Here is a 21,730-nt window from a genome sequence, read left to right on the forward strand (position 1 = left end):
AGACAGGCGGATCACGAGGTCAGGAGATTGAGACCATCCTGGCTAACACGGTGAAACCCCGTCTCTACTAAAAATACAAAAAAAAAAATTAGCCAGGCACGGTGGCAGGCGCCTGTAGTCCCAGCTCCACGGGAGGCTGAGGCAGGAGAATGGCGTGAACCCAGGAAGTGGAGCTTGCAGTGAGTGAAGATCGCGCCACTGCACTCCAGCCTGGGCGACAGAGCCAGACTCCGTCTCAAAAAAAAAAAAATTTTTTTTAAGCTACTGCAATAAATTTGTTTATTCATCAAATAAATGGTAAGGATTTTCTTCTTTTGAAGTGGAAACATTTTCTCCTGTTTAACCTGGCATTGAAAGCTTTAGGCAAGAAATTGTAGTCTGGCCAAACCCATCAAGGATAAAACTTTGGCTATAAAATTTGTTTAAACTGTTTTTTATGCAATAAAATAACAGAAACTAACTACAGATCTGTCAGTATTTTCAGGACTATTCTACAAAAAGGAAGTCTTCCTTGTCACAGGGGTACTTTATAGTTGGTTATTGGTAGTTGGTACCAGTATCATCCACAACATGTGCCTAGTCATGTGAAAATTCTGAAATATTGGAAATATGTGCACCCTCTTTTAAACTCAAATCCCAGTTTTAAAAGACCTCAAACTTTGTCTACATAAACCATATCATAAGCCCCATATCCACATCTAGTTATTTTACATATTCCATACTGGCATTCCCTGCTTTCCTACTCTTTCTGAAACTCTGCACCTTTCTGATTATTATAGCCATAGCAGCTAATTTATTCAACATGCTTAGTTTGTCTTTTGTTTTCAAACATGCTTGGAGACTAATGGAACCAGGCAAGTGGTTAGAGGGTGGGCACTGTTATGCCCTAGTCCTGACAGTTTGAATGTCTTGTGGTTGCCCCTGTTTATCTTCTTCCCATTTTCAATGGAAGTAAGAAAAATCCTTTATTAAAACATGAAAATAATCTGAATAAATTCAAGCTATTGGTTTTAGTCTCTATTGCTTCATTATTAACAAATGCATATATAAAATAACTAGTAACCACAACACTGGACATTTTGAGTCATGCATTAGAATATTCGTACTCTAAAATCAGAGTTAAGGGCCTGCCACTATTGCTTGCACTTTCATCAGACCCAGTTTGAGTTTAATAAGCATGCAAAATAAACTCCTTGATTCAGAGGAATTATGGGAAATAACAAGGATCCATGCAAGTTTCAACTCAAAAGTTGGGTTAATAATTGCTTAGAAATGCAGGTAGAAGCTCCACATCTATCGCAATGCTGCTTCAGAATAGGGTTAGGAGTCATACACAAAAATGTTGAAATTAGGACCACTAATCAGTTTTAAAAGGCTTATATGCAAATCCTGGTCCAACTGAGTACAGAATGATGTACACACTCTGGGAAAAGAAAAAGAATTGAGGGATGTACAGTCTTAAGGAGCTGTTAATTTTCTTGGCCATTTACTGACAACTATAACAGGAGAGCATCGGTGGTTTAGGGGGATGGTTAAGATGCTCTTAGGCAGAATGGTTTCTTTTCTGATTCATGCTAATGAGCATTACCTGCATAGCTCCCTGGGGAAAAAATGATAAAGAGCAGGGCTAATACAATGTAAACTCAAGCTATCAATACCCTGAAACTTTGTCACAGCCCTCTGCTTTTTAAAACTGTTCACCAAGGGATCCTTCCAAAGAGGATAGAGTTAATAGCCTAGCAATGTTCACTAATAAACTAGAAGCAATTTGCTTGAACCAACAGCACCATGAGAATGGAAACTCCTGGAGGCCAAGAGTCTCTTCATATTTTTGCATATCACAGATACATGAAGAGTAAACATGAGACCACAGTAACTTTGAAAAGTAATTAACTATATACTTTCAAGACTATGAAAAACTCGTAGTATATTTTAGCATTTAGAAGTATTAACATGGCTGTTAAGGGTAATCTTTAATTGTTCCAAGTAACTGAACTGCTGACATCATTGTAATATGTAGCGCTGTCCCCAGATAGTGCAGATGCCTGAATATTGCTTGGTTATTCCAATGTCTCTAAGACCAACTGACAGCATAGGACATTTAAAGAGGAGCTATAATCAGCTTAACATAGCCTTTTCCCTATGTGTTAGTTGTCATGTAATAAATATTCAAGAGGCACTATTTCTTAGATCTACATCACTTATCTTTTAGTTTTTTTCCCTGGGAAAACAAGGAAATGTAGACCCAGTCTTTTCAGGGATAGCCAAGGTGCTGAAAGGCCAAGATAGACATCAGGTGAAAGGGAGTGAAGTCACCCTAGTTTCACTATTATATTCTGATGTGAGCTGTGTGGTTCCTCAGATGAAGAAAGAAACTAGTTTGCTGGGTTCTCCTTGATAAAGAATAAGCAGTCACAGGCCATAGGACACATCTATATTAGGCAAGGTTTCACATCCCGCCCACCCAAACATACTCACTAGCTATTCCTTTCAATCCTTCTGCTTTGCATCTTTAAATCCTAACTCCCTAATCATAAGCATGAGAGAAATCCGGCTTATCCATGTTCTTGGGAGTTTTTTTAAAACATTAAACTCACAAACTTCTCTCCCTTTAAAAAAAATGTACCCAGGAAACTAATGGAGAAAGATAAGGAGACAAAGCAGAAAGTACACCATTCTACAAAATGAATGCCTGTTGCTAAAACATCGTAAGCAAAAAACCCACAGAGCGGCTTCAGTGGGGCTGTAGTACATTTGTTTCCAGGTTAAGCACTATAAAGGTTTAATTTCAACAGCTCTAACCCTCTGATTTAGGAAACAGAGGGTCTTTAACCTTTAACTTACACAAAAGTCGATTATTTCTCACAGATAAATTCATATACATTCATACTGTTCTAAAAGAAAGTACCTTTCATATCCTCTTCATGCAGAACGTATTTTCCTTTTGTGCAGTTTTGTTTTTTTTTTTTTTTTTTTTGAGGTGGAGTCCCACTGTCACCAGGCTGGAGTACAGTGGTGAGATCTCGGCTCACTGCAACCTCCGCCTCCCAGGTTTAAGCGATTCTCCTGCTTCAGCCTCCCGAGTAGCTGGGATTACAGGCACGCACCACCACGCCCGGCTAATTTTTGTATTTTTAGTAGAGATGGCGTTTCACCATGTTGGCCAGGATGGGCTTGATCTCGTGACCTTGTGATCCACCTGCCACGGCCTCCCAAAGTGTCAGGATTACAGGTGTGAGCCACCGCACCTGGCCTGTGTGCAACTCTTGATTGCAGAGCCCCACAAACTCAAGCTGTATCACTTTTTCTACTGTACAACCTTGCTAATGCAAATTACTATCCATGCACAAACTTATTGCTACTAAAATTCTACCTCTTGAAAATTACTATTCATTTTATGGCTTTTTTTTTTTTTTTGCAACAGGAAATATCCTTTCCTATATACTGTGCTATTCTGTATTCATTATCTTTTCAGTTTTTTTTTTTTTTTAATGTTAAATGCTTTTCAGTAATGGATTCTTCCAGGCACTAAACTACTTAAGAGTATAACTACTTCAGATACACGATGAGAATCTAAACTTGGGTTTCTGGAGATCTGCTGCCAGAGTCTACTTGTTCTAACCTGTGTCTGCACAAGACACACCACATTATAATAGTTTTGCATTTGCTATCATACATTAGTTATGTAGAATCTGTGTCAGCAAATGCTGGACTCTCCCTAATATTGAAATTGAAAAATCACCTCAGAAAACTGCCACTTCTGAGTTTTCAAGGCAGCTTTTAGAGGTAGGAATTCCTTCTCTACAGAAAGCTATCTTTTTATTTCAGAACAAAACAACTGTTTTATTTCCACAAGTAAAGTAGATAAAAGTGAAAGCTGTCTAAGGCTTACTATACCCAAGAGAAAGAGTCTACTTATTACATAGCAACCTAGGTAGGTGCCACCCAGCTACATTTCCAGTTCTCATGAAAAGGTCTGAAAATCCCATCAACAGACAATTCAGCACATTTGGAAATAGGAAGAGCCCTAACAAACAATTGAATACTCCAAATTACGGAGTGTTTGCACACAGCATGCTGCAAATAGGAAATGTAAATGGTCTGCAGATTAGAAAAGCACTCACTAAAGCAAGTAACAGCATCTCCACGACACATGCAAAATGTAATTTCTTGACATACAAGGAGTAGGAAAACAATGAACCTAAAAGACATGCCATGTTAAGACATGAAAAGAGCAGGCCGGGTGGATCACTTGAGGTCAGGAGTTTGAGACCAGCCTGGCCAACACAGCAAAACCCCGTCTCTACTAAAAATACAAAAATTGGCTGGGCGTGGTGGCGTGTGCTTGTAGTCCCAGCTACTCGGGAGGCTGAGGCATGAGAATCACTTGAACCCAAGAGGCAGAGGTTGCAGTGAGCCAAGATTATGCCACTGCACTCCAGCCTGGTGACAGAGTGAGAGTATCTCCCCCCATAACCCCCCCCCCAAAAAAGAGCAAAGCAGAATAATTAAATGGGGTCTGATTTTGACTTGAGGTTTCATAAGACACAAAGCTGGTTTCCAGATACCTTATGGAAAGCTGAAATGTCCTCATAGTATCTCAGATTTTGACCCCACATTTCTATTCATAAATGAGTCTTTTGGGCCTTAATCTCTTTTCCCCAGGGAGAATATAACAGATTTAGACATTATGGAAAAAGAAAAGGTTTGGATTTTCCACTCTTTTTACACTATTTGTTATTATCAATAATTCATCCTGAAGTTTAAAATCACTAGGCTCATGCACTAACCCCTAACATGGCACTACAATATGCTACCAAGCACTAATGCTTACAAAACTATACACATCTCAAAATGGAAGACATTGGTGATTTTGTTGTTCTTAAACAACTTGTAACATTTGTCCACAAGTATTAAAATATACATATATATATATATTTCTATTGCACATACCCCGTTGTTTAACTTTTCAAAAGAAAAACTGCCAGCTAACATGGAGGAGCAAGGGAAAGGAAGGAAGCATGGCTACAAATTCATGTATAGTCCTGCCTAAAATTATAGCTCTTCCTATCAAGGGGACCAAACTAGACAAGAAAAAAATGTAGATGTATTAAGTAAACACTGGGCAACTACAGCTGGAATATATCCATTTTGTTAAATGCATCTGGTCTGAACCATGGAAGATACAGAAACAATTTCAAGAGCATTAAACACTGGTTCTCTCCATTGTGGAATGAAAAAAATATAAAACACATAGAGACACTGAGTCTGATAGCTATTCAAACAAGTGGGCCAGAGCTGGTTTCAATGGTGCCAAAAGTACAGGTACTCTACCCCTGCCAAACGATCCTACGAAAAAAGGTGCCAGAAGTACAGAGAAGATGGGTTAACAGACAGCTGGAAGGTACAAATTCTCCATGATATGACATTTTCAACATACTAGTGGAACCCATATATGTAGGCTCCATTCTGTCTTGAACAATTTCAAAATATTAAAGAAAAACTTGAGTAAGTAGCTTAGAGAAAATTTTGAGTTACTTTTAACCAAAGTGATTTCTACTATGCTTTTATCACTCACTCAGTAGGTCTCAAAAAAAGAAATATTTTATATATAATATGTAATTATTTTACTAAAAGCAATTTTTACCCATTTCAAATGGGTTGACTGACCAATCTCACTAATAGTAAGAGTGCTCAGCATTTCCCATTTTGGGTCATTTTTATCACTCTTGGATTTTGGTGAATCCTCCCTAAGTTCCCAGCATCACAGCATTCATGGACCTGAGCGAACATTCTGAAAACACAGAGATGTTCCAGTACTCTCTGTTCTTAATTTCATCTAATTAGTTTTAACATTTATTCTCTACTTACAAAGAAGCATAAATAAAGGTTTCACTCTTATATAAAGACCTGACAATACATACAATGGTCCTCTGCTGATTTGGAAACAAGGACAGTTTTCTACGACAGTCTGTTCTTTATAATATATAACTGTTGTGGGAAAAAAAGAAAATCCATTTCTTATTGTAATTATTTTTCTTGTTTTGAGGTTTCTTTTCCACGATGAACCAACCACAAGTTTGGGAACATTGCCTCTGANTTAATCTTATGCGTTTACAAAAAAATGTAACTATATAATGTGAAACACCATAAAGTCAGATGGCACTGCATGAGGCATTTTTGCTTGTTTTTCTTAAGGAAAAGGAGTTATATGGAAAATTCTCTCATCCTCCCCTCTCTGACCCCGACTCCTCTATGTCCAAAGTTGTTTTTTTTTCTGAGATGGAGTCTCACTCTGTCGCCCAGGCTAGAGTGCAGTGGTGCAATCTCGGTTCACTGCGAACTCTGCCGTCCGGGTTCAAGTGATTCTCCTGTTTCAGCCTCCCGAGTAGCTGGGATTACAGGCACGCACCACCACACCCGGCTAATTTTCTATGTTTATTACAGATGGGGTTTCTCCATGTTGATCAGGCTGGTCTTGAACTCCCAACCTCAGGTGATTCGCCTGCCTCAGCCTCCCAAAGTGTTGGGATTACAGGCGTGAGCCACTGAACCCGGCCTAGGTTTTTGTTTAAAATTGGGCCTTTGTTCTTATTCAGTAAATCTGTCACAGGATGAGCCAGGATTTAAATATACAAACATAAATTTTTAGTATCTTTCATGTCAAATTAGAAAGACATATTTGGAATTTACTGCTGCAGTCTCAACTGTGCTTATCATGGTAGTGGCTGAAACTGGAAGACATTTTTTTAAAACCCTGAAGTCATCCATACTTGCTACTTCTTTAGTTTTCTTGCTTGGAATGAAAAGTATTCACAAATACCACCACCTAAGCACCTGTTTCAAATGAAACTCAGCCTTCAGCTTGCAAATGATGTCTTTATAAGTAAGCAAACAGCAGAAGACCCATGCGAGTTGCTTCTTTCTTCCTGGAGATGTTGGCAGGATAACTGGAATCCTAGGAGCTCCTCTGTGTTGAATTTGAGAGGCAGAACAAAAAGAAAAGTGGCCTTTTCCATTCCAAATCATGGAGGTAATGTGTAGAGAAGTGATAGCCACATTTCAAGAATAGGGAAAGTAACTGGGTAAAAGAAGCAGGACTACCCACTCTAGGAGACAACACAGAGACACCTAGAAATACAAAATAAAACAGAAAGGTTAGGACAGGTACTTCTGCATAAGCTGACTCAAAACAACATCTAAAATATAAAGAAAAGAATAGCCTGGGCACAGTGGCTCACATCTGTAAATCTAGCACTTTGGGAAGCCGAAGCAGGTGGATCATGAGGTCAGGAGTTCAAGACCAGCCTGGTCAACATGGTGAAACTCTGTCTCTACTAAAATACAAAAAAATTAGCCGGGCGTGGTGACGGGTGCCTGTAGTCCCAGCTACTCAGGAAGCCGAGGTAGGAGAATCGCTTGAACCTGGGAGGCGGAGATTTCAGTGAGCCAAGATTGCTTCACTGCACTCCAGCCTGGGCAACAGAGTGTGACTCTGTCTCAAACAAACAAAAAAACAAAAAAACAAAAAAAAGAAAAGAGTATTTTGGATTACATATTATCTAAAAGAAAATGACCAACCATAACACCAAATTCAGTACTATTATCAGAAAAGCAGTAATAGCCAGAAAAAAAATTACAAGCACGATACAAAAAAAGCTGGATTTATACAAGCATGACACAAAAAACTTTTCTGCATATAAAACATTTTTTGTTTTATTTTGGTTTTGTTTGAGACAGAGTCTTACTCTGCTGCACAGGCTGGAGTGCAGTGGTGTGATCTCAGCTCACTGCAACCTCTGCCCCTGGGTTCAAGTGATTCTCCTGCCTTAGCCTCCCGAGTAGCTGGGATTATAGGCATGCACCACCACACTCGGCTAATTTTGTATTTTAGTAGAAACGGTGTTTCACCATGTTGGCCAGGCTAGGTTCGAACTCCTGACCTCAAGTGATTCACCCGCCTCAGCCTCCCAAAGTACTGGGATTACAGGTGTGAGACACTGGGCCCGGCCATATTTGTGTTTTAAAGTAGCACTGAGCCAGGTGCAGCTGCTCACACCTGTAATCCCAGCACTTTGGGAGGCTGAGGGCAGGAGGATCCCTTGAGCCCAGGAGTTGGAGACCAGCCTGGGCAACACAGCAAGACCCCACTCTAGAAAAAATTAAAAAATTAGCAGGGTGTGGTGGTGCCTTTTGTGGTCCTAGCTACTTTGGAGGCTGAAGCAGGCGCAATGCTTGAGGCCTGGAGGTTGGGGTTGCAGTGAGCCATGATTACACCACTGCACTCAGCCTGGGCAAGAGTGAGACTCTGTCTCCAAAAAATAAAATGAAAATAAGGTAGCACTGTATCTTCACTTGCAGCTCCTATCAAAAGAAAAAAGAAACAAAATAAACACAAGTAGCACTGTACTCCAAATTTGATGTCTAAAAAATATATAATACTCAAAACCATATGTATCTTACTCTGAATCACCTTCAACTACCAGCAATAAATGGCATTTTATAAAACATAACTGTAAGTAAAATACATACTGTTTCATTATCACCAAATGTAAACATGTAAAGACTAAATCAAGGCCGGGCGCAGTGGCTCACGCCAGTAATCCCAGCAGTTTGGTAGGCCTAGGCGGGTGGATCACCTGAGGTCAGGAGTTCAAGACCACCCTGGTGAACATGGTGAACCCCATCGCTATTAAAATACAAAAAAATTAGTTGGACGTGGTGGCAGGTGCCTGGAATCCCAGCTATTCAGGAGGCTGAGGCAGGAGAATTGCTTGAACCTGGAAGCGGAGGTTGCAGCGAGCCAAGATTGTGCCACTGCACTCCAGCCTGGGTGACGAGAGTGAGACTCTGTCTGAAAATTTTTTTAAAAGTACATCAAGTTCATTGCTGCTAAATGTAAAACTATTAAATCTGCAAAAGATGTTAGACACAAAAGGGCAAATATTGTATAATTCCACTTACATGAGATACTGACAATAGTCAAATTCATAGAGATTTAGAGTAGAGAGGTTACCAGGGGCTGTGGGAGGGGAGATTAATGAGTACAGAGTTTATTTGAAATGATGAAAAAATTCTAGAGATAATGGTAATGCTTATACAACCATGTGGAATATACTTAATGCCAATGAATTGTACACTGTAAAATGTTTAAGAGTTTTACAATAATACATCACAGATGCCCGTCAAAGGCTTAAATGATTTTAGTTTACAAAAATGGTGAACAGCGATTAGCTAACTAGTTTTTCTAGCCCACTATTTTCAATCTGTCATATACATTAAAAAACACCTCAACTGTAAATTGAAGCTAAATAACCTCTTCTGGTTCAAGATAGGGTTCTTATTAAAAGCCTAGGAAAGCCAAACGTAGATTAATCCAGAATCAAATCAGGAGGAAAAAAAGTGCAGAATTTGCACTTGTTGCAAAAGCAGCATGGAAGAGGAAAAAGTAAAGATCCACAGGTGGCCGGGCGCGGTGGCTCAAGCCTGTAATCCCAGCACTTTGGGAGGCTGAGACGGGCGGATCACAAGGTCAGGAGATCAAGACCATCCTGGCTAACACGGTGAAACCCCGTCTCTATTAAAAAATACAAAAAACTAGCCAGGCGAGGTGGCGGGCACCTGTAGTCCCAGCTACTCGGGAGGCTGAGGCAGGAGAATGGCGTAAACCCGGGAGGCGGAGCTTGCAGTGAGCTGAGATCGCGCCACTGCACTCCAGCCTGGGCGACAGAGCGAGACTCCGTCTCAAAAAAAAAAAAAATCCACAGGTACACCTTTAGAACCCTATGAGCAGCAGGGCTGCTTCTTTACAGAGGCTCACTTGAAACCCGGGAGGTGGAGGTTGCAGTGAGCCAAGATAGCGCCATTGCCCTCCAGATAGCAACACAGCAAGACTGTCTCAAAAAAAAAAGTGTGGCTGGGTGCGGTGGCTCATGCCTGAAATCCCAGCACTTTGGGAGGCCGAGGTGGGCGGATCACGAAGTCAGGAGATCGAGACCATCCTGGCCAACACGGTGAAACCCCGTCTCTACTAAAAATACAAAAATTAGCTGGGCGTGGTGGTGGCGGCGCCTGTAGTCCCAGCTACTCAGGAGGCTGAGGCAGAAGAATGGCGTGAACCCGGGAGGCGGAGCCTGCAGTGAGCCGAGATCGCGCCACTGCACTCCAGCCTGGACAACAGAGCAAGACTCAGTCTCAAAAGACATAACATAACATAACATAACATAACATAACATAACATAACATAACATAACATAACACATAAAATGTATGTAAAAACACCTTGGCCGGGCGCAGGGGCTCACGCCTATAATCCCAACACTTTGGGAGGTCAAGCTGGGAGGATCACCAGGTCAGGAGTTCGAGATCAGCCTGGCCAACATGGTGAAACCCCCGTCTCTACTAAAAATACAAAAACTAGCCAGGTGTGGTGGTGGGCACCTGTAATCCCACCTACTTGGGAGGCTGAAGCATGGGAATTGCTTGAACCCGGGAGCTGAAAGGTTGCAGTGAGTTGAGATCAGGCCACTTGCACTCCTGCCTGGGTGACAGAGCAAGATGCCGTCTGGATGGGGGAGGAAGCACACCTTGAACATATGTAAACTTTGTCCCCCAAATAATCTATATCTTAATATTAGGCAATAACACTAGCAAATCATAAACTTATATTCTCTTCAAAATGCCCAATTTCATATCTCAGACACGACTAATCAATTTATACACTCTTACACATAGGTATGTATGTGTGTGTATCATTAATGGCAGGATATAACTAACCCATTTGAGGATGGCTGTCTGGGCACAGTGGTTCACACCTATAATCCCAGCACTTTGGGAGGCTAAGGCGGGGGAAGGCTGCTTGAGCCCACGAGTTTGAGACTAGCCTGGCAATATACTGAGATTCTGTCTCTACAAAAAACTGAAAAAATTAGCAAGTACGGTGGCATGTGCCTATAGTCCCGACTACCCAGGAGGCTGAGGTGGGAGAATCACTTGGGCCCAGGAGGCAAAGTTGTAGTGAGCTGAAACTGTGCCACTGCACTCCAGCCTGGGCGACAGTGAGACCGTCTCAAAACAAACAACAACAAAACCCAGAATAGCTGAATAAACAGCAGCTTAGTGTAAAAGCCAAAACTCATGACCTTCAGTTCCTCATAAGATCTGCACCCTAATCTCTTCTGACCATAGCTCCATCATGGGCTCTAACCACAGTGGACTCTGCTCTTTGTGAAACATTAGGCATGCTCCTTACAGCCTTTGTAGGGGCTGTTCCCACACTGGGAGGACTCTTCCCCCAGGTATCTGCATAACTAAGTCCCCCTGCAGGTCTCTAAATATCACTTCTTCATTGAGGCCTACCTTGGGCCCCTGTATAAACCTGTATCTTTCCCTCATCCTATACACAGATAATCTCCCATCATTGCCCTTTATCCTGCTCTACTTTTCCCTTTATCCACAGCAGGTGACACTATCTAGGAACTTACAAGAGGTACTTATTTCATTTCTCACTTACTTACTGTTTTGTCTAAAATGTAAGATCCACTGGAAGAATCCCGTTTTGTTCACCCATGAATTACAAGCCCCAAAATAGCATGTGATCCATGGTAGGCACTTGATGAAAATGTGTTGAATAGGTTGGGTGTGGCGGCTCACGCCTGTAACCCTAGCACGTTGGGAAGCCAAGGTGGGTGGATCACCTGAGGTCAGGAGTTCGAGACCAGTCTGGCCAACACGGCAAAACCCCATCTCTACTGAAAATACAAAAATTAGCCAGGTGTGGTGGCAGGTGCCTGTAGGCCTAGTTACTTGGGAGGCTAAGGCAGGAGGACAGCTTGCATCCGAGGGGCAGAGGTTGCAGTGAGATGAGATTGCACCACTGCATTCCAACCTGCGTGACAGAGCGAGACTTTATCTTAAAAAAAAAAAAAAAAAAAAAAAATTGTTGAATACATGAATAGTAGGGCTCTTAAATGCTTAGCCAACATGAACTAAAAATATAATTAGACACAATCTAGAAAATCTAGTTTTCTTTTTTTCGAGATGGAGTCTCGCTGTGTGTGTCACCCAGGCTGGAGTGCAATGGCACAATCTGGACTCACTGCAACTTCTACCTCCCGGGTTCAAGCAATTCTCCTGCCTCAGCCTCCTGAGTGGCTGGGATTACAGGTGCCTACGACTACGCCCAGCTAATTTTTTGTATTTTTAGTAGAGACAGAGTTTCATCATGTTGACCAGGCTGGTCTTGAACTCCTGACCTCGTGATTCACCTGCCTCAGCCTCCCAAAGTGGCAGGATTACAGGCGTGAGCTACCACACCCGGCTGCTGAAAACCTAGTTTTCTAGATTTATCAACTACAACTATACAACGGATACACAAAACTTACAAATAAATTCCCCCTAAAGTTGGCCTCACATTAGGTACTTTCAAGTGGTTGAAGTTACTCACTTGCTTACTGATGCTGATTATATAAAATAACTTTCTACTAAAAAACCTGACTTATTGGGAGGATGGCAAAGGAGAATATAAATTGTATGTGGACACCTTAGGTAAGCTAGCTTGTGAGCCAATAATTTCCTGTGCTAACCAGCCTCCAAAATAAGTCACCAGTGATTGCTGCCTCCCGGTATTCAGGCCTTTTTACAGTCGCCTCCAACAATGAATCAGGGTTAATCTACGTGACTGTTGTATAAATAAAGACTCTGACTGCCCTTTGTTCCGGAAAAGGATACTTTAAATCCTTGGAATTTAGAGTAAATAAGCCAGTGGAAATTAAATAATACACTCCTAAACCAGTGAGTCAAAAAATAAATCAAAAAGGAAATTAGAAAGTACCTTGAGACAAATGAAAACCTAACAAAAACTTATGGGATGTGGTGAAAGCAATGCTAAGATGGAAATTTATAGCTGTAAATGCTTACATTAAAATAGACCTCAGCCAGCAGTGGTGGCACATGCCTGTAGTCCCAGCTACTCAGGAGGCTGAGATGGGAGGATCACTTGGGGTCAGGAGTGCGAGGCGGCAGTGTGCCATGGTCACACCTGAGAAAAGCCACTGAACTCCAGCCTGGGTAACAGAGCGAGACCTTGTTTCTAAAAAGTCAGCCAGGCACAGTGGCTCACACCTGTAATCCCAGCACTTTGGGAGGCCGAGGTGACCGGATCACTTGAAGTCAGGAGTTTCAAACCAGCCTGACCAACATGGGGAAAACCCATCTCTACTAAAAATACAAAAATTATCCGGGCATGGTGGCGCACACCTGTAATTCCAGCTACTTGGGAGGCTGAGGCAGGAGAATTGCTTGAACCCAGGAGGCAGAGGTTCCAGTGATCTGAGACTGCACCACTGCACTCTGGCCTGGGCAACAGAGTGAAACTGTCTCAAAAAAAGTAAAAAGACCTCGAATCAACCAACCTAACTTTAAAGGAACTAAAAACAATAAAGAAAACCAATGAAATCAAAAGTTGGTTCTAACAGGGTCATGGGAATCTCTAAATTTGTAGCCAGTTGGTCAAAAATGCAGGTGGCTAGGGGTACCTCCAAAGTACACCTGGCATCTGAAGTGAGGACAGTCTTGTTGAGGACCATGCCCTTTGACCTGTAGGTCTATGCTAACTCTGGGTGATGTCAGAAATGCATTGCCATGGTCGGGGGTGGTGGCTCACGCCTGTAATCCCAGCACTTTGGGAGGCAGAGGCAGGCGAATCACGAGGTCAGGAGATCGAGACCATCCTGGCTAACATGGTGAAACCCCATCTCTACTAAAAATACAAAATATTAGCCAGGCATGGTGGCGGATGCCTGTAGTCCCAGCTACTCGGGAGGCTGAGGCAGAAGAATGGCATGAACCTGCGAGGCGGAGCTTGCCATGCTCTAGCCTGAGGAACAAAGTGAGACTCCATCTCAAAAAAAAAAAAAAAAAAGTATTGTCATGTACCACTTGATGTCAGAATACTGACCAACAGAACAAGGTGGATGTGACAGTGAGTGACTTCTGAGGCAAAGTCATAGAGTAGACTATGGTTTTTGTCTTGTTCTCTTAGATTGCTTGTTTAGGGAGAAGCCAGCCACCACATAAGGGTGCTCACACAGCCCTGAAAGAGGCCTACATTGGGAAGAAATGAAACTTCTCCCTAAACAGCATGAATGTGCCAGCCATGTAAATGTGTCACCATAGAACTCCATCAGACTTCAAGCTTTTTTTTTCTTTTTTGAGATGGAGCCTTGCTCTGTCGCCCAGGCTAGAGTACAGTGGCGCATGATCTCGGCTCACTGCAAGCTCCACCTCCGAGGTTCATGCCATTCTCCTGCCTCAGCCTCCTGAGTAGCTGGGACTACAGGTGCCCACCACCACGCCCGGCTAATTTGTGTGTATGTGTTTTTAGTAAAGACGGGGTTTCACCATGTTAGCCAGGATGGTCTCCTGACCTCGTGATCCGCCCACCTTGGCCTCCCATAGTGCTGGGATTACAGGCATGAGCCACTGCACCCAGCCAGACTTCAAACTTTTAAGAGACCCTAAGCCAGAACCTCCCCATAGCTAAGCTATTCCCAAATTCTTGAGAGACGTAATAGATATTTGCTGCTGTGTTAATCCACTAAGTTTTGGGTTATTTGTTATACAGCAATAACTAATATACTTTGCTTCCTCTAAGGACAGAGAGAATGATGTATCCTGGGAGTTAGTGCCCCTTTTTTACTTTGCTATGTAAATAGGGAATTTAGAATATATTCTAAACACAAAACACAATGAATACTATTATCACTATCAATCAAATTAAGTTTATAAGTGTCATATTAAAAAAAAAACCTGCTAGCTAGGCATGGTGGCAAGTGCCTGTAATCCTAACTACTCAGGAGGCTGACGCAGGAGAACTGCTTGAACCCCAGAGGCGGAGGTTGCAGCAAGCACCAATGCACTCTAGCCTGGGCAACACAGTGAGACTCCGTCTCAAAAAAATAAATTAAAAAAAAAAAAAAAAAAAAAACACCTTATCAGGTGCGGTGGCCCATGCCTGTAATCCTAGCACTTTGGGAGGCTGAGCAGGGTGGATCACCTGAGGTCAGGAGTTGGAGACCAGCCTGGCCAACATGGCAAAACTCCATCTCTAATAAAAATACAAAAATTAGCTGGGTATGGTGGCGGACACCTATGATCCCAGGTACGAAAGAGGCTGAGGCAGAATAGCTTGAACCTGGGGGATGGAGGTTGCAGTGAGCCAAGATTGTGCCACTTCACTCCAGCCTGGGCAAAAGAGTGAGACACAACAACAAAAAATGGGTGAGGTGCCCAATTCCTGCCCCCTAGGTAGGAATATACTATACTTTATCAATGTAAAATGTTGCCTGAGCAAAAATTGGTTTTCATTTATCAAATATTTATTCAGTGCTTCCTTTGAAAATTCTAAATTACTTATTTGAATAAATATATGCACAAGATAAGGTAAAATAGGGTAAACAGTGTTTCTTGCACATCCTTTTAAGAATATTCTATGGCTACACAACATCTCTAGAGACATTTCCCACAAATGAAAGCACACTATATATTGTTCTGTACCTTGCTTTTTCTGTTAATGTATCTTAGAGATCATTCCACTTCAGAACAAAGTACCACTCTGTAAGTACTACCTTTGATGTACTTTATTTACATCAGTTCTCTACACCATATAAATTTTATAAACATATTATATAAAAATATATAAACATATATTATATATGTAAATTATACACACACACACACACACACATATTAAATATATATATTTTTTCCCCTGAGACAGTGTTGCTGTGTCGCCCAGGTTGGAGTGCACTGGTGCAATCTCAGCTCACTGCAACCTCTATCTCCCGGGTTCAAGCAATTCTCCTGCCTCAGCATCCAGAATAGCTGAGACTACAGGCAGGTGCCACTATGCCCGGCTAATTTTTGTATTTTTAGTAGAGACACAGTTTCACCATGTTGGCCAGGCTCATCTCGAACTCCTGACCTCAAGGAACCCACCTGCCTTGGCATCCCAAAGTGCTGGGATTACAGGTGTGAGCTAATACACCCAGCCTATAGATGGGTATTTAGATTACTATAAATACTGTGCTATACCAATGTCAAGTTTCTATTATCGTCTACTTGAACTTAAACTTGTAAATCCAAGTGGTAAGGCCTTCTTCACTCTAAAGGGCATTTTGCCTCATCAGTTTTTACTCCTGTTCTTACTACTGATATATATATATATATATCATATATATCATATATACACACACATATATACATATACATACAAAAGTTGTTTTATTTTCAATGTTTTATTGTGATAAAATACACATAAAAGTTACCCTATTAACCCTTTCGAGTACACAATTCAGTAGTATTAAGTACATTCATACTGCTGTGCAACCATCACCATAATCCATCTCCAGGACTCATTTATTCTTCCCAAACTGAAACCTTGTACACATTACACAGTAATTCCCTCTCGCTGCCCTTCCTGCAGCCCCTGGCGACCATCATTCTACTTTCTGCCTCTATAATTCTGATGCTGCCCAAGCTGGGGTGCAGTGGCTACTCACAGGCACAATCAGCATACTGCAGCCTTGAACTTCTGGCCTCAAACAATCCTACTACTTCAGTTTCCAGAGTAGCTGGTACTACATACAAGGTTTCAATCCTCAAAGCAGTTGCACACTGAATGGTTAAATATAAATAATCAAGGTACAAGTAGGCGTTAATGGGTTGAACTGTGTCCTCTCAATATTCGCATGTTAAAAGTCCTAGCCCCTAGTACCTCATACTGTGACTTTATTTGGTAATAGAGTCATTGCAGATAATAGGGTCATTGCAGGTAATAGAGTCAGCAGCTAAGATGAGGTCATAACAAAGCAGGATGGACACCAATCCAGTATGACTGGTGTCCTTATAATTAGGATTCAGATACACAAACGGGAAGAACTTCATGGGAAGACTGGAGTTATGCTGCCACAAGTTAAGGAACCACAAGAAGTTAGAAGGATTGGAAATTTTTTTTCAGTGCATTCAGAGGGATGGCCCTGCCAACACTTTGGTTTTAGACATCTGACCTTTATTTAGAACTATGAAACAATTTCTGTTATTTTAAGCTACCCAGTTTGTGGTGCTTTATTACATCAGGCCTAGGAAACTAAAACTAACACAACAGGTGTGAAGCCTATTTTGCAGATATAATGTCACTGTCAATTAAGAAAGGACATACTGGCCAGGCGCGGTGGCTCACACCTCCAATCTCAGCATTTTGGGAGGCCGAGGTGGGTGGATCACAAGGTCAGGAGTTCAAGACGAGCCTGCCGAATATGGTGAAACCCCATCTCTACTAAAAATATAAAAATTAGCTGGGTGTGGTGGCGGGCGCCTGTAATCCCAGCTACTCAGGAGGCTGAGGCAGGAGAATCCCTTGAACCCAGGGGGTGGAGGATGCAGTGAGCCGAGATTGCACCATTGCACTCCAGCCTGGGCGACAAGAGCAAAAGTGTCTCAAAATAAATAAATAAATAAATTCTAAAATTTGCCTGGTTTAAGAGAAAAGTGAATTATTATTCACTGTTTGTGGGAATGTAGATCGGAACAGCCACTATGGAAAATAGTATGGAAGTTTTTTTTTTTTGAGATGGAGTCTCAGTCCGTAGCCCGGGCTGGAGTGCAGTGGCGTGATCTCAGCTCATGGCAACCTCCGCCTCCCAGGTTCGAGCGATTCTCCTGCCACAGCCTCCTGAGTAGCTGGGATTACAGCCATGAGCCACTGCGCCCAGCTGGGAAGTTTGTAAAGAAATTAAAAATGGAACCACCACATAACCCAGCACTCCCTCTGCTGGGCATATAACCAAAAGACATGAAATCACCACCTCATAAAGATGTCTGCACTCCTATGTTCAGTGGAACATTATTCACAATAGCCAAAATACGGAAACAACCTAACTGTCCATCAATGGATGAATGGATAAACTGTAGAAACTACAGTGCATATATATGATGGAATAAAAAAGAATGAGCTCTTGGCCAGGTGCAGTGGCATACGCCTGTAATCCCAGCATGCTGTTTGAGTTTGAGACCAGCCTGGCCAACATGGTGAAATCCTGTCTCTACTAAAAAAATACAAAAATTAGCCAGGCGTGGTGGCGCACACCTGTAATCCTGGCTACTTGGCTACTTGGGAGGCTGAGGCAAAAGAATCGCTTGAATTAGGGAGGCAGAGGCTGCAGTGAACCGAGATAGCACCACTGCACTCCAGCCTGAGTGCAGTGATGCAGAGCAAGTGCTGACAGAGCAAGACTCTGTCTCCAAAAAAAAAAAAAGAAAAGAAAAAAAGATTATTCACTGTTCGTGGGAATGTAGATCGGAATAGCCACTATGGAAAACAGTATGGAAGTTTTTTTTTTTGTCACAGCATAGATGAGTCAGGAGTACAGAAAGAAAAATATTGCACAATCTCATTTACATGTGAATTTTTAAAAAAATATCAAATATACAGAGTTAGAGAACAAAACAGTGATGGGGGAGTTAATAAAGGAAGAGATATAGGTCACAGGATACAAAGGAACAGTTACGTAGGCTGAACAAGTCTAACGATCTAATGTACAACATGACAATGATAGGTAATAAAATTGTACTGTAAACAGGATCCATGCTAAATGAGATTTTAGCTGTTGCCACAAAAACAAAAGAATAACTATGTGGGACAATGGATGTTAATTTACTTCACTGTAGAAACCTTTTTACGATCTATAGGTATCCCATAACATCATGTTGTATACCTGAAATATACACAAAATTTGTTTAAATAAAACCACCCAGTAATATTTATTTTTTTTTATTGTATTTTTGTTTGAGATGGAGTCTGTCTCTGTCCCCCAGGCTGAAGCGCAGGCAGGGGCGCAATCTTGGCTTGCTGCAGCCTCCGCCTCCCACGTTCAAGCAATTCTCCCGCCTCAGCCTCCCAAGTAGCTGGGATTACAGGCGTATGCCACCACACCTGCTTAATTTTTGTATTTTTTTTGTAGAGATGGGGTTCCCCCATGTTGGCCAGGCTGGTCTCAAACTCCTGACTTCAAGTGATCTGCCCACCTCAGCCTCCCAAAATGCTGGGATTATAGGCTTGAGCCACCGGGCCAGGCCTATTTTTTTAATCATTTGATTTCCTTCAATCTAATTAAATATGTGTCTTTTTTCTTTAGACAGTAAACATTATTGGTAGTTTGAGCAAATGATCAAGATTACTCCTTTTATTTAATACGTTTTGTTGAAAATAAAATATTGAACTTAAATTTCAATAGCTTATAGTCATTTTTCATGTTCATCTTCTGTTGAAGCTAATGGCTTACTGTTCCACTTCTATGTACCTGTTTTCATGCTGCTTAAACAGTATTTGGAACGATTAGCCCACAATTACTTACTTGCCAAGTCCTGAGTTCAGAATTTTGTTTTTGAGATGAATATAAAAGCACCTAAAGGTCAAGGAAAATTTTCTTCCTGTGATAAGGAACCTAAAAATAAAAAGAACATTAAGGATATAGCCCTCACTGGTGCTAGTAACTTCAGTACGCAATATGAAACAAACAAGCTATTGTTAAAAAAAAATCAGTATCATAAACTATTCAAAAGGAATAATAAGAAAGCAGTTACTCTCTACCTGCACTGGCATTAATTTTAAAAAGATGTCAAGTCTTGGAGCAGTGATTCTCAAGCTTTTACGGAACACTGTCCTCTTTGAGAATCTGATACTATGGATCTTCTCCTTCCCACAAAAACGTGTAATTGTGCATAAAATTTCCAGTAGTTTATTAACCCCTACTTAAGACCTTTGTGTCAGGCCTCTGAGCCCAAGCCTGCACGTATACATCCAGATGGTCTGAAGCAACTGAAGAATCACAAAAGAAGTGAAAATGTTCGGTCCCGCCTTCACTGATGACATTACCTTGTGAAATTCCATCTCCTGGCTCAGAAGCTCCCCCACTGAGTGCCTTATGACACCCCCCACCCCGCCCGCAAGAGCACAACCCCCTTTGACTGTAATTTTCCACTACCTACCCAAATCCTATAGAACTGCCCACCCCTAACTCCCTTTGCTGACTCCTTTTTCGGACTCAGTCCGCCTGCACCCAGGTGAAATAAACAGCTTTATTACTCACACAAAGCCTGTTTGGTGGTCTCTTCACGGGGATGCGCGTGACACTTCGCTTTAGTGTAGATGACCACTCCCCTCTGTAAGGTAGGGAGGAAGAATGTTTGCTTAGTTCCTTTCCTCTGGCCGATCTCTTTTTTTTCTTCTCCTGGATGAGACAAAGACAAAAAAACAAAAAATAAACTAACAAAAGCGATAAAAAAGGTCTCATATAGAAGTCCTTCTGTGTTATTTTTCAGCTCTAGTAAATCCAAGGCCAACAAAGCGCATACCCAAAAAGCTTCATTTGTCTAATGGTGTGTCCATCGGAACTGAACTGAACTAACGTGCCAGTTTTAAACAGGCCACACCAATTTAGAAACCTAGTAACAGGAACTTTCCTAGAATTTAACTGAGAGACCGGATGAGGGGTTACAACAATCCAAATTACAAAAAGAGACAATCCGTTTACTCAAGAGAACCGAATACTAAATGCCTCACAATGTTGACACTGTGCAACCCCACCACTTTACACAAACTAGGTTCTAATAACATTAACCTATCATTCTATCTCTATAAAAACAATAGTGTACACTGAACTCCTGTACTTCTGGGTCGGAAACCAAAAGCGGTGAATTCTATCAAAATCCTGGCATCAGCCAAAATTAATGCGCCATTAGAACGTTATCAGGACATCAGTGCCAGAACCGCTTACTCAGATCATAAAAGTTTGGGAGGTGGGAGTGGGAGCCAACGGATTTAGTAAAGGTTGCACCAGGATGTCCGCGATAAACCCACGCGAATGCAATTCCCAAGGGGAACCTGTTACAAGTCTCAAGGTCAAGGAGCTGGGGACACAAAATATTCAGAGCTACAACAGGCCTCAACTGATACCGCAGACGGGCAAAGAGGGGGCACGAAGTGCTAAGGCGAGGAGTATAAGTAAATCAATAAAACAAAGATATTCTTCGAAAAATAAACCGAAGGCAGAAGCAGCGGCTGCCAGATACAGCCCTGTGGGGGTGCAAGCAGAAAGCACAAAGGTGGCTAAAGGCATGGCACCGGGAAGGACCAAGGCGGGCTGAGGAGTGGGCCGTGGGACACACCCAGAAGGCAGGTGCCGGCCGCCCCGGAGCCGCCGAGGTTGGAACCCCCGCCCGGCCGAGGCCGAGGCCGGCTGCCCGCAACTCGCAGGCTCCTGCGCGCTTCCGTACCCTGCCCGGCTGGGCCACACCACCTCCTCGGCGCCTGCTCGTCCCCCAGTCACCGGCCTTCTCGGCTCACCTTGCACGGTCCAACAGATGCACTCGGCCTCCCGGGGGCTGCCCGCCCCCGGCCCAAAGGCCAGTTTACAGCGGCACGCCTTACTCCGCCATCTTCGCAGCTTCTCAAGTCAGCCAACCCTGCGGTGGGCCGTTCCCACAAGCCCCGCCTCCGCTGCTGCAGCTGAGTGATGATTGGGCATCGTCCTGCTCGCGCGCGCTCTCCTTGCGTCGTAGGTTGGCTGGAATGCACGTCAATCAATAGCTTTCGCCGCACTCTTTCGATCCCTTTTTAGTCGGATTGGGTCCCAGAATCGAGGTAACACGGAAAAATGCTTTTGTAATTCAT

The 21,730-nt window shown here is 42.4% G+C and overlaps 1 long non-coding RNA gene across 1 annotated transcript; it reads right to left on the reverse strand.

The window, feature by feature from the left end:
• Window positions 1-6,100: 6,100 nt before the first annotated feature.
• On the reverse strand, window positions 6,101-21,556 carry LOC108544334 (uncharacterized). Its single transcript, XR_001889809.1, has 4 exons — window positions 21,404-21,556; window positions 20,148-20,288; window positions 19,413-19,502; window positions 6,101-7,131 (listed from the first exon to the last, which is right to left on the reverse strand). It is a non-coding gene; the product is annotated as an uncharacterized LOC108544334 (long non-coding RNA).
• Between the last annotated feature and the right edge of the window lie 174 nt (window positions 21,557-21,730).

Source organism: Rhinopithecus bieti, unplaced genomic scaffold (assembly GCF_001698545.2).
Source record: "Rhinopithecus bieti isolate Rb0 unplaced genomic scaffold, ASM169854v2 scaffold_26426, whole genome shotgun sequence".
Lineage (NCBI taxonomy): Eukaryota > Metazoa > Chordata > Mammalia > Primates > Cercopithecidae > Rhinopithecus > Rhinopithecus bieti.